Raw genomic sequence first — 11,689 nt, 5'->3', positions numbered from 1 at the left:
CTTATGTTATTATCTTTTAACCATGATACAATGTTTTAAAAAAACACCATGATCATCTAAGATGACAACTGAATTCATGCGATTATTTAGGAATACCCCATTGAGATATAGTATCTCGTTTTCGAGAGGGTCCTAAATGTACAATCAATACAACACAAAAAAAACACTAAAACAGGGTATTACAATATGCAAGCACAATAGCAACAAGATGGATCATTTGTTCCGTCAGATGTCACTGTCACGTCAATGGCATTTCATGTTTGTGTTAGGAGGACAAAATAGCCGATTTGCTCGTCCACATATGACATAAATTCTCCTTTCATTGTCAATGGCATTTAATGTTTGTGTTCATGCCACAAAACGCAGATTTGTTCAGACACATAATGTCATATGTGACATGAATTCTCCTTTCATTGTCAATGGCAAATGTGACACGAGTTAAGGACAAAAAGTTGTATATAGGACGGGCTAGCGCCCCTCAAAAAACAAACGAAACAAACCAAACAAACGCCAGATTCAGTCCCTGCTTTATTGGGAGTGAGACTGAGTGTTGTGGATGATAGATAGAGGAGCTACTGGACACACAAAACAACCCTCTGTATCAAATATAAATGTATTCCAAGGGAGCGACGCGCGTTGCTCTTCCATGGGCCATAGACTGACACCACAGCGCGTTGCTCTTCCATGGGCCATAGACTCTTCCATGGGCCATAGACTGACACCACAGCGCGTTGCTCTTCCATGGGCCATAGACTCTTCCATGGGCCATAGACTGACACCACAGCGCGTTGCTCTTCCATGGGCCATAGACTCTTCCATGGGCCATAGACTCTTCCATGGGCCATAGACTGACACCACAGCGCGTTGCTCTTCCATGGGCCATAGACTCTTCCATGGGCCATAGACTCTTCCATGGGCCATAGACTGACACCACAGCGCGTTGCTCTTCCATGGGCCATAGACTGACACCACAGCGCGTTGCTCTTCCATGGGCCATAGACTGACACCACAGCGCGTTGCTCTTCCATGGGCCATAGACTGACACCACAGCGCGTTGCTCTTCCATGGGCCATAGACTGACACCACAGCGCGTTGCTCTTCCATGGGCCATAGACTGACACCACAGCGCGTTGCTCTTCCATGGGCCATAGACTGACACCACAGCGCGTTGCTCTTCCATGGGCCATAGACTGACACCACAGCGCGTCAGAGCGCGTTGCTCTTCCATGGGCCATAGACGGTCCATGGGCCATAGACGGTCCATGGGCCATAGACGGTCCATGGGCCATAGACGGTCCATGGGCCATAGACTCTTCCATGGGCCATAGACTGACACCACAGCGCGTTGCTCTTCCATGGGCCATAGACTGACACCACAGCGCGTTGCTCTTCCATGGGCCATAGACTGACACCACAGCGCGTTGCTCTTCCATGGGCCATAGACTGACACCACAGCGCGTTGCTCTTCCATGGGCCACAGACTGACACCACAGCGCGTTGCTCTTCCATGGGCCATAGACTGACACCACAGCGCGTTGCTCTTCCATGGGCCACAGACTGACACCACAGCGCGTTGCTCTTCCATGGGCCATAGACTGACACCACAGCGCGTTGCTCTTCCATGGGCCATAGACTGACACCACAGCGCGTTGCTCTTCCATGGGCCATAGACTCTTCCATGGGCCATAGACTCTTCCATGGGCCATAGACTCTTCCATGGGCCATAGACTCTTCCATGGGCCATAGACTCTTCCATGGGCCATAGACTCTTCCAAGGGCCATAGACTGACACCACAGCGCGTTGCTCTTCCATGGGCCATAGACTCTTCCATGGGCCATAGACTCTTCCATGGGCCATAGACTCTTCCATGGGCCATAGACTCTTCCATGGGCCATAGACTCTTCCATGGGCCATAGACTCTTCCAAGGGCCATAGACTGACACCACAGCGCGTATTCAGAGCGTCAAGCTGTGACTCCGCCCACCCCCGGCGGGGGAAGTTGTGATTTGCTCTCGTTCGCTGCAATGCAATTTGTGGCATTTCCAAAACAATATTGCGCAGAGTAGCGATTATCAAACGTATTTGCAATGCCATACGTTGAAAGATCTGTTGCCCGTGGACAAGGCACGTTACCTCCGCAAGTTAGATATTATCGGCATAGATGTCTGTCCGTATGTGATTAAGGATTGGACCAAGTTGCATTGGCAGCCATAGAAAATTCTTACCCCGGGCTAAAACCGGATGTGACGTTTATGGGCGTTCCTGTCTAGCGTGGTGTCAGTGACAGTGTATATATTAGAATCAGAATCAGAATCAAACTTTATTGTCACATCACATTACAAGTAACATGGGTGAAATTCTTGTTTGTGCAGGCTCATCATTGCAGTTAAAAGAAAGACATGAAGTGCATAGTACATGACTAATCTACATGGTACAATATGTATGCATATAAAAATAAATAAATAATAGTGATGTAGCCTATGTGTATATATATAAAGTAGTCTCTACTAAAAGGAGACCAATTCAGTTCAGTCTGTGCGGCGTCACCAGTCCTAGTTCTTGTTCAGCAGTCTAATTGTTGACCAGTAGAAACTGTTCATGAGTCTGGAGGTGCTGCTCTTGATGCTCATGTAGTGTTTGCCCGGCCGTGGGCGCGGAAGTGGTTTGAACAGGCTATGGCTGGGGTGATGGATGTCCCTGATAATGTTTTCAGCCTTAGCCACACAACGTCTCTCGTGTGTTTCCTGGAGTGGGGAAAGCTCCCCTCCCACGATGCGCTGTGCTGTTCGCACCACTCTCTGCAGTGCTTTCCGTTCTGCAGCGGTGCAGTTCCTGAACCAGGAAGTGGTGCCGCTCGTCAGAACACTCTCGATGGTGCTCCTATAGAATGCTCTGAGGATGCGGGGGGCGGGGCTCACTCTGAACTTCTTCAGGCGCCTCAGGCAGTAGAGCCGTTGTTGGGCTTTTTTCACCACTTTGGTTGTGTGTGTGGCCCGAGATGTGTATCCCGAGGAACTCGAAGTCGCTGACCTGCTCCACTGCAGCACCATTGATTACAATGGGTGCGTGCTCTCTCTCTCTCTGGTCTCCTGAAGTCCACGATCAGCTCCTTGGTTTTGCTGACGTTTAGAGCCAGGCTGTTCTCGTGGCACCACTGTGTCAGCATTCGCAGAGCAGATAAATTATATAATCGTTCACTTTGTGATACAAGCATGACAAGGGCCACTGTTATGGATAAAGGCACTGGTCACTCAAAATGAAAATTCAACCTGTCATTGCCTGTCATTGTATTTGAATGGAATGTCATGGGAATGGATGGAAAGGTTATATTATGTGTTTATATGAGTAGCTTTAAATTGTTCAACCCTTTTATCACTGTTTACCAAACTAGGGCAAGACATTATAGAATAAAAATCGGCCCCCATTCATCGCTGCTGCAGTAAATTATAAAAGTAGGCATTGTTTTAAGGTAACACGTTTAACAGTTTGGTATTTTTGTAGATTTGTTCCTCATGTTTCTGTATCAAAACGAATGTTGCAATAAACATGGAATATACTTCCAAGAAATCACGTGTAATTTCTTCTGGGACCATGTGATGACCTCAGCTGTGGGTTTTGATGCTATGAATATGAGATGCCAAAAAGATGCCACATTATGAAGTCATAAAATATGCCTGCACTACAATATGCCTTAAAACATTTTCAAGCAGGTGGCCTACCATGCATATGCATATGTAAGCCATATAGTCGCTGTCAGGCAAAAAAACATCTTATCTCCATATTTCTTTGTTTTTCTTTCATAAATGAATGCCCTATTTGATCATACTGAAACGTCACACAAAAGCATCAACAGTAGAAGATCCCCAAACTCAACATTTAATTTGAATCCTAAGAAGAACAGTTTTGGACATATGAGGTTTCCACCCAACAGAGGATATACAGTATAAACCCACCTGACATTCGACTGCCGCGTGGTAAAGTGGTCAGATGGGTGTGCCATGTGCTTTTTCAGAGCATGCTTATTTTAAAGGTCAATCTACTGATTCTGTTTGTCTTGGATCAATTGAAGGAACACAGTATATAGGCCTACTTTAAATTCTATATTATTTTGAGTATACTTTGACAACCGGGTAAAGTCTGGTGACCACCAGAGAGACGGGTAACAGCCGGATTGTAGACGGCACCCGGGAGCAGTATCAGACTGTGTCTTCTTCCGTCTTTCTTTCTGTGTTGGACTATGGAAATGTCATCTATGGAAAAGCTGCTCCTTCTGTCCTCAAGCCCTTATGGATGCAGTTCATCATTCTGCTATACGATTTATATCTGGTGAACCTTACAGAACTCATCACTGCATCCTATATGACAGAGTGGGTTGGCCCTCCTTGGCTGACAGACGAAATAAACATTGGTATCTGTTTATTTTTAAAGCAATTGATGGAACTTTACCGATGTATATTAAAGCTCTGCTGGATACTGGATTGGAATCCTGTAACATATAGGACACGCTCCAGTCACTGGCTCACACTAAAAGTCCCAAATGTAAACACAGAGTTGGGGAAAACAGCCTTTTGTTTTAGTGTCCCAACCACGTGGAATGACTTACAGCTTACTGTAAATTAAAGATCTGTTCTCCCATAACATACTTTAAATCTTTGATTGCAGACTTACCCTCAAGTGTCTGCAACTGTTTTTAAACATGCGTGCTACATCACGCGATGAGGAAATGTTGCTGTAAGCCGTAAGCGGAGCCTGCACCACCGTTCCCCTGCTGGTGGAGCCTGCAGAACCATTGCAGCTCAAGAATCCGCCGCTCCTGAATGAAGTGTCTGGTGCTGGGAGTCTGGTGCAACGCACAGGTCCTCGCTCTACTCCTGGTGAGAGCAGGAGTGGACCTGGTATAGTTCGGGAGCGGCGGACGGTGTGGCCTCTGGTCTTTCCCTATAATGGGACTGATCGTGGGTAGCTACTGGGACGTAAGTCGGGACTTGGATGTTGCGAGACCCGAAACCCTGATTACCTTGGGATACATCACTGAGGATACATCCCAGGTGCATCCATGCAAGTATACTAGTATACGGAGTATACTATCCTGGTATACTAGGAGTGCCAAAGTGCCACTGCTCTGCCATCACCCATGGGCGGATGCGTGCACGCGACCTCGCCCCTTAGGGTAACTAGTTTGTTTTGAGAGGTCTGTAATTTTTACTTTAGCGCCTTAAAGGTATATTCAGTGATTTCACTTAATTCAAATATCACTTATTTTTTTGTTTTGTTGTGATAATCCTCTCTACTATAGAGTGTAATGACCATATAAGGAGTTCCTCCCTGTCCCCAGTTAACCCCTGGGGGTCAAAAAACCTTAGGTTTCGTTTTTGACTCTCTATCCTGATTGGACGAAAGGCTTAGGTCCCAGCCAAAAACGAAACCTAAGGGTTTTTGAGTGAAATCACTGAATATACCTTTAAATTTGAGCAGATGTGACTTATATGCCTTGGAATGTGTTCTGAGGGCAGCGGGGCTAGACCTAGAGCTACAGTACCATGAGATGCAGTGTCCTCGTCCATCAGTCCATTCCTACTGACGTCTGACGGGCGAGGATATCCTGCCCAAAATATGTATTCTTTGTTGGACTTTGTTGATTAGTTTTGTTGGCATTTTATCACCGGAAAGAAAGCAGGCTGTTTGGGTGACTAGACAGTGCAGGAACCCTTCAGGTCTGGCTAACACATCTCTGGACTGCATCTAGAGTGTGCGAAGGATCTTTTGATCGTATCTGCCCATTACGTAGATAATGAACGGCTGTGCCTCAGGCATCCCATGTCCCATGCTGATTATGATATCCCCATCTTCCTGAATCTCCCCAGCGGGATCAATAAAGCTCTTATCTTATAATCTAACGAATCAGGCCTGATGTTTTGCCTCAGAAAGAACCATATAGTATCACATGTCATTCAGTTGAACCAGGCCAATTTTTTATGGCGGCAGTGACTCAGGAGGTAGAGCAGCGGTTTGCCTATTAGTGAGATAGCTTATTTTATGGCTTTTTTTTTGTCTTATTTTACTTTAATTTTCTTTGTTTTTTACTTTGTTTACTAGAATCGAACAAACTTTGTTCAATTTAAAACACATGTCTTCAGCTTAGTTGTTACACAAGAAATATGTGTCATGCTTAACATCTGGGGGCAACATAAGAGTAAATAGTCTTCCAGAAATACATAATGGGCTAAATTGCTTGTAAATATTTATAATATATAGTGTCACAATCATTTTAACCACTTTAACCATATTTTATACTTTGGATATAAAAGAAAATGCCCTTGACAATGAATGGAGAATTTACGTCATATGTAGACGACTATTTCATCCTACACAAACGTGTGAGTCTAAGCAAATCGGTATTTATGTTAAATTCCCATTGACAATGAATGGAGAATTGACGTCATATGTGTCTGAGCAAATCAACATGTTACGTCATGACGCCCCTCACTTCACACGGGGGTGATTGTATTACATTTGTATTACATTAATCCCTATTCTGTGGGGAACATTAGCCAAAAAAGCTTGTGACGCATTGCGCGCTTGTAGATCGGCTATTTTCAGCGAAGAGGTTTGGTGTACAAAGAAAAAAGAGCAGATCAAGTACCGAACCAAAGATCAAGTTTACAAAGTGTATTGAGGGTTTAAATGGTTAAATGTTGGAAAATGTTCATTTAACATTAATCCAATCTGTAGGGGTCCCTGCTTCATCTTTCTCTCTGCGAAGGAGTCCTTGTGCCTGAAAAACATTGAAGACCCCTCATATATAGGATATAATAAATATCACAATACATTCACACAATACTACAAAATGGCAAACTATTAGTGAGTGATTCCAGACACAGCCAAGGTGTCAGGTAGGCTGACAACTGACAAAGGACATATCATTAGTTAGGCCTACTCCCTACTATCTTTCAAATGCATACTTGTGAGAAGTCAATGCTATTTTATTTCTACAGCACATTCCACATACCAAGCCAATTCAAAATGCTTTGTTTATGACAAGGAGGCAAACTTTACATTGAAATAAAGTAGGCCTATATAGAAAGAAATTGTAAAATAAAATAGTATAAAAGGAATAAAGGTCAAAGTGCAAATTGTACTTTGTCTACTCCAAGTTGCACACAGATCAATAAACGTGTCTTCATTAGGAGAATTGTAATGTGTAGACTAGAGCGTTTATCTTTCTTCAACCAATATATGGCAATTACAGTGATGTCATTAGATGGTACATGTTTCCAAAACACACACACGTTCCAGGACATAAATTATATAATTGTTCCTCTTCCAATTTTCCTCTGTTGATGCATGGCTCAGATTGCCGTGCAAACCGTCCATATCAGCGGCTCTGCTATTCTTGTCGTCAAATTGTGTTTGACATGCATTGAATATGGGCTATATGCACACATGCCTTCCCTACTTCCTTCACAGGTGTTGTTACCACTGATACTAATGAAGGCTCCATTCCGGTCAAACAGAGTCATGGTGCTGCTATGGTGCATGTTGGCTCACTGGAAACACTCAGTGCTCCAAAAGGCCCTGTACGGGTCTGTAACTCTGAGGCCCCTTTTCCACCGGTTGGTTCCCAGTGGGAACTGGTTCAGTTATTTTTGGTTTTTAGTCCATGAGCCAGAGGTCCAACATTTGTGGACGAACTATACACTATATTAAATTGTTTATAGGATCAATACAAGTAAATAAATACATGATAACCCTTCCACAGTACTAGCTTATTTTGCATATTTTCCTACATAATGCCTCATTTGCATATTAAAAAAATAAATTTAAAATTTGTAATACAATAAATCATTGTCTTCGTGTAAGTACTCAATTGGGGAAGTTTCATGGTGATAACATTAATCTAATATAGGTATGGTTTTGCCCACTCAATTCATAATTAACGTTTCAATTTTGGAGCTCTGGCTCATGGACTAAAAACCAAAAAGAACTGAACCGGTTCCCATTGGGAACCAACCGGTGGAAAAGGGGGTCTCAGTGCTACACTCGTGGGTCTCAAAGTGTTCTTGAGTGGGTTCCAAAAGGTCCTGTACGGGTCTGTAACTCTGAGAGTGTAGAAATGGCACCAAATGGACCTGTAAGGGTCCATTTGTTTCCATTTGTACACTCTCAGAGTTATGGGGGTCCTTCAAATTAAAAAGAGTTTGAGAACCACTGCACACTAAATGGAACAGAGCCTTAATTTGTATCATCGGTAACGCCTGTGATGGAAGTATAGGGAAGCGTTATTCTGTGTGCATATATAGCCCCTTGGAGATCAGTGGTGCAAGAAGTCAGCTGAGAGCCTGAAACTTTAATACGTGTTGAAGGTATAGTGTGCTCCGTAATAGATGATGGGACCTTACAGGTCCATTTGGTTCCGTTTGTACAATGTAATATACAATGTAAAGAAGTAAATATAATGTAGGCAACTCTATACAGTACGTCAGGCTGTACTGTGTCTTTGTGTTGTTGGACATAATCCATACAATTGCGTCAAACGTGTGTGTGTGTGTGTGTGTGTGTGTGTGTGTGTGTGTGTGTGTGTGTGTGTGTGTGTGTGTGTGTGTGTGTGTGTGTGTGTGTGTGTGTGTGTGTGTGTGTGTGACTGTGTGTGTGGTGTGTGTGCATGTATTATTCTTAACAATATCAGGCCCATCGGTTAGATCTTCCAGGAGATAGAGATACTACTGTAAGTGACTTGTAATTACATCCTATACTGATGTAAGATTAAACTGTGCGTGTTTTGTGTGACCCGCAGGCTCGTTGGATCACAAACAAACAAAGTCCAAAGTAAGAAGTTTGGAGTGACTTGCTTATTGATTTTAGATCGGCCCTTGTGCCTTCGTGCATACGTGGGTGCGTGCATGCATGCGTGGGTGCGTGCATGCGTGTGTGTGTGTGTGTGTGTGGGTGCATGCATGCGTGTGTGTGTGTGTGTGTGTGTGTGTGCGTGCAGCGTGCGCTTGTGCTTGTGCGTGTGGGATATGGATGTATGCATGCATGTGTTGTGAGGGCTACTAATGAAGTGTTGACATGGGGAGGGATTAGGGCGTGGGGTTTGACATTGACAAATGTGATGCTAAGTGGGTTAAGATGTCTATAAATAAACCAATCCACATTTGCAAAATATATGTCCGCTATGCCTACAGTGCACATATATATTTCTGCTGCAGAGCGTCGTCAGAATCGAGGAAACCAACATAGTATCCAATTCCCAATACTTTTACTTCTACTCCACTACATCTCGGATCCAAATATTGTTTCCACTACTTTTATTTGAAAACTTTATAGTTACTATAGTCACTTTGTAGATCTTGATTATTACCAGTAAGTAAGATTTTTGGGCCTGTTGAGAACTCTATAACTGAGAACTAATAACTTGGGGGGGGGGGGGGGGGACTTTGAATGGACAGGTATCAGTCAAAAGGGAGACATCCACCTGGGTGACGGCAGACTGGGCGAGCGCTGGCGCTTTGCCATGGAGGGTCAGATCAACATATTTTGTACTGGCCATATATTCGTGTCTTTAGTGTACAGGGTTTGATGAGGTCAGATCAACATATGGAACGTCAGAACTGGACGGACGACTGGGGAAGGATCAACATATGGAGTGTTAGAACAGGTCAGCTCCATATATGGAGATCTAAGGGTTTGAGGTTTGAGGTCAGATGTAGAGTTGCTGTCCGGCACCATATATGCAGATCTAGGTGATGATCGAGTCTTCTCCATGTATGGTTATCCAGGGCTAGATTAGGTCAGTGTCGTGATCTTCATATACTGTATGGAGATGGCCATATATGGTGGCGTGATGTGTCACGAGGCGTGGCCATATATGGAAGTGTGATGTCACGAGGCGTGACCATGTATGGAGGCGTGGGGTGACTAACTGACAGACGGGAGATGCAGGTTTTCATAGTAAAATGTACTAAAGCATTTACTAAATGATACAGATCACAGTCGTGTCTGTGGTTGTAGATTATGTGTGATCCTGTGGCAGCTTAGGCATGCATTGTGCTCCCAAAATTACAGGTGTGGATGTTATGCATGTATTAGAGCAGGGGTCGGAAACCTGTTTGACATGAAGTGTCAGCTTTTCATTTTCTTGATAGTGTACCATATCAAAATATATCAAACTTTAAACATTTCCAACATATTTTCTTTCACATCCGGATGTATGATCATTAGACAATAACACACCTATTTCCCAGACAGAGTTTAATGAAGTTGAGTGAATGTAGAATGATGTGCAGGATGCAATTTGTACACAATTTAACTGAGTAAACCTTTTTGAATATTTAATCTTAAAAGAAAAAACTCTCTCACACTTGTGCCAGTCAGTGTGCCAGGGATTACCCTCCCCTGATGTACCAATGTTGGCACCCGTGCCTAAGGTTACCTACCCCTGTACTAGAGGAAATCAATCAAAGACTTCTGTCCTTGAATCCTCTAAGAAGATAGTCTGTCCTCTTTGTCACACTCTGTCCTTGAGTGAGGGTAGTGTGTGCACAGAAGGCACGTGACACAGTTCTCAAAACCTCAAAAAGTGTTCAAATGAGCAGGATACTCAAAATAGGAAGCCAGAGTCCTCTTAAGCAAAAACAAACAGTTTTATTTATTCACCTTTCAAGTGTCAAAAATGGTGTCCCAAAAAACAGTACAACACACTATTTACAATGGCCGAATAGCCGAATAGGTTGGCCCGGACAGTGGTAGCCGGTCCCCCTTCTTAAATATAGGCTAGGCCCCTCCCACTGGACCGTACCAACCCTAATTGATTCCACAATTAACAGCCCCATTTCCAGAGACAATAACTACTTTAACACATGATTTCATTTAACCCTTGTATAACTCACATTTAAATCATTACACATCATCCACAATAATTCACATATTTACAAAACCCTACAGTTGGTCTGATCCAGTGGGATGGACTGAGCATGCTCCCTACAATGGAGTCAGGCACTATAAAAGGCAGCCTCATGCTACAATCGGGTCCTTCCCCACTGGTCAGCACCAGGAAGGTAACACATGTCAAACATTCTCCAAACAACGTGGACTTGGAGAATAAAGGTGAGACTTTAACCCATTGTTGTGTCCTCATACATACATACATACATCATTAAACATATAATTTAGGGGAGAACACAAGAAAACAGTATGTCAACTATTAAATTAGTCAGTGGCAGGGTAATCTGCCACACTTCACTCTTGGGTTCCAGGAAGTGATTTCAGGCTTAAGATACTATACTATGATTCATGACCTGTTTCTGTTTGAACCCTTGCATTCCTATCCTGACTCGAGGCTATATTTTGTTCGATATAGCAGATCTACAACCTCACAACATGTCACTGAACACTGAACTTGTACTGGGCTACTTTCAATGAAGATATTTATACCCGGTATTAGCGCCTCCTCAAAAGCCGTCTAAAAAGGGTGTACGGTACATGTACATATAGCATGTCATCAAAAACTATAAAAATGTTGTCAAAATGTATCAGTAGTACTAAAAGGCAAAAAGAAAATAATAATAGTAACTGCATGTATTTTATAGATCAGCACATTATAGACAGTGCTTTCCAGATACATGTTTTTTGTGGCATATATTTATTTTCTTAATTAAGTGCATCAGTTACTCAGATGAAAATGTCAAA

The sequence above is a fragment of the Protomyctophum parallelum genome (genome assembly GCF_964188405.1).
Source record: "Protomyctophum parallelum genome assembly, chromosome: 11".
Classification (NCBI taxonomy): domain Eukaryota; kingdom Metazoa; phylum Chordata; class Actinopteri; order Myctophiformes; family Myctophidae; genus Protomyctophum; species Protomyctophum parallelum.
This window is presented reverse-complemented; position numbering follows the sequence as displayed.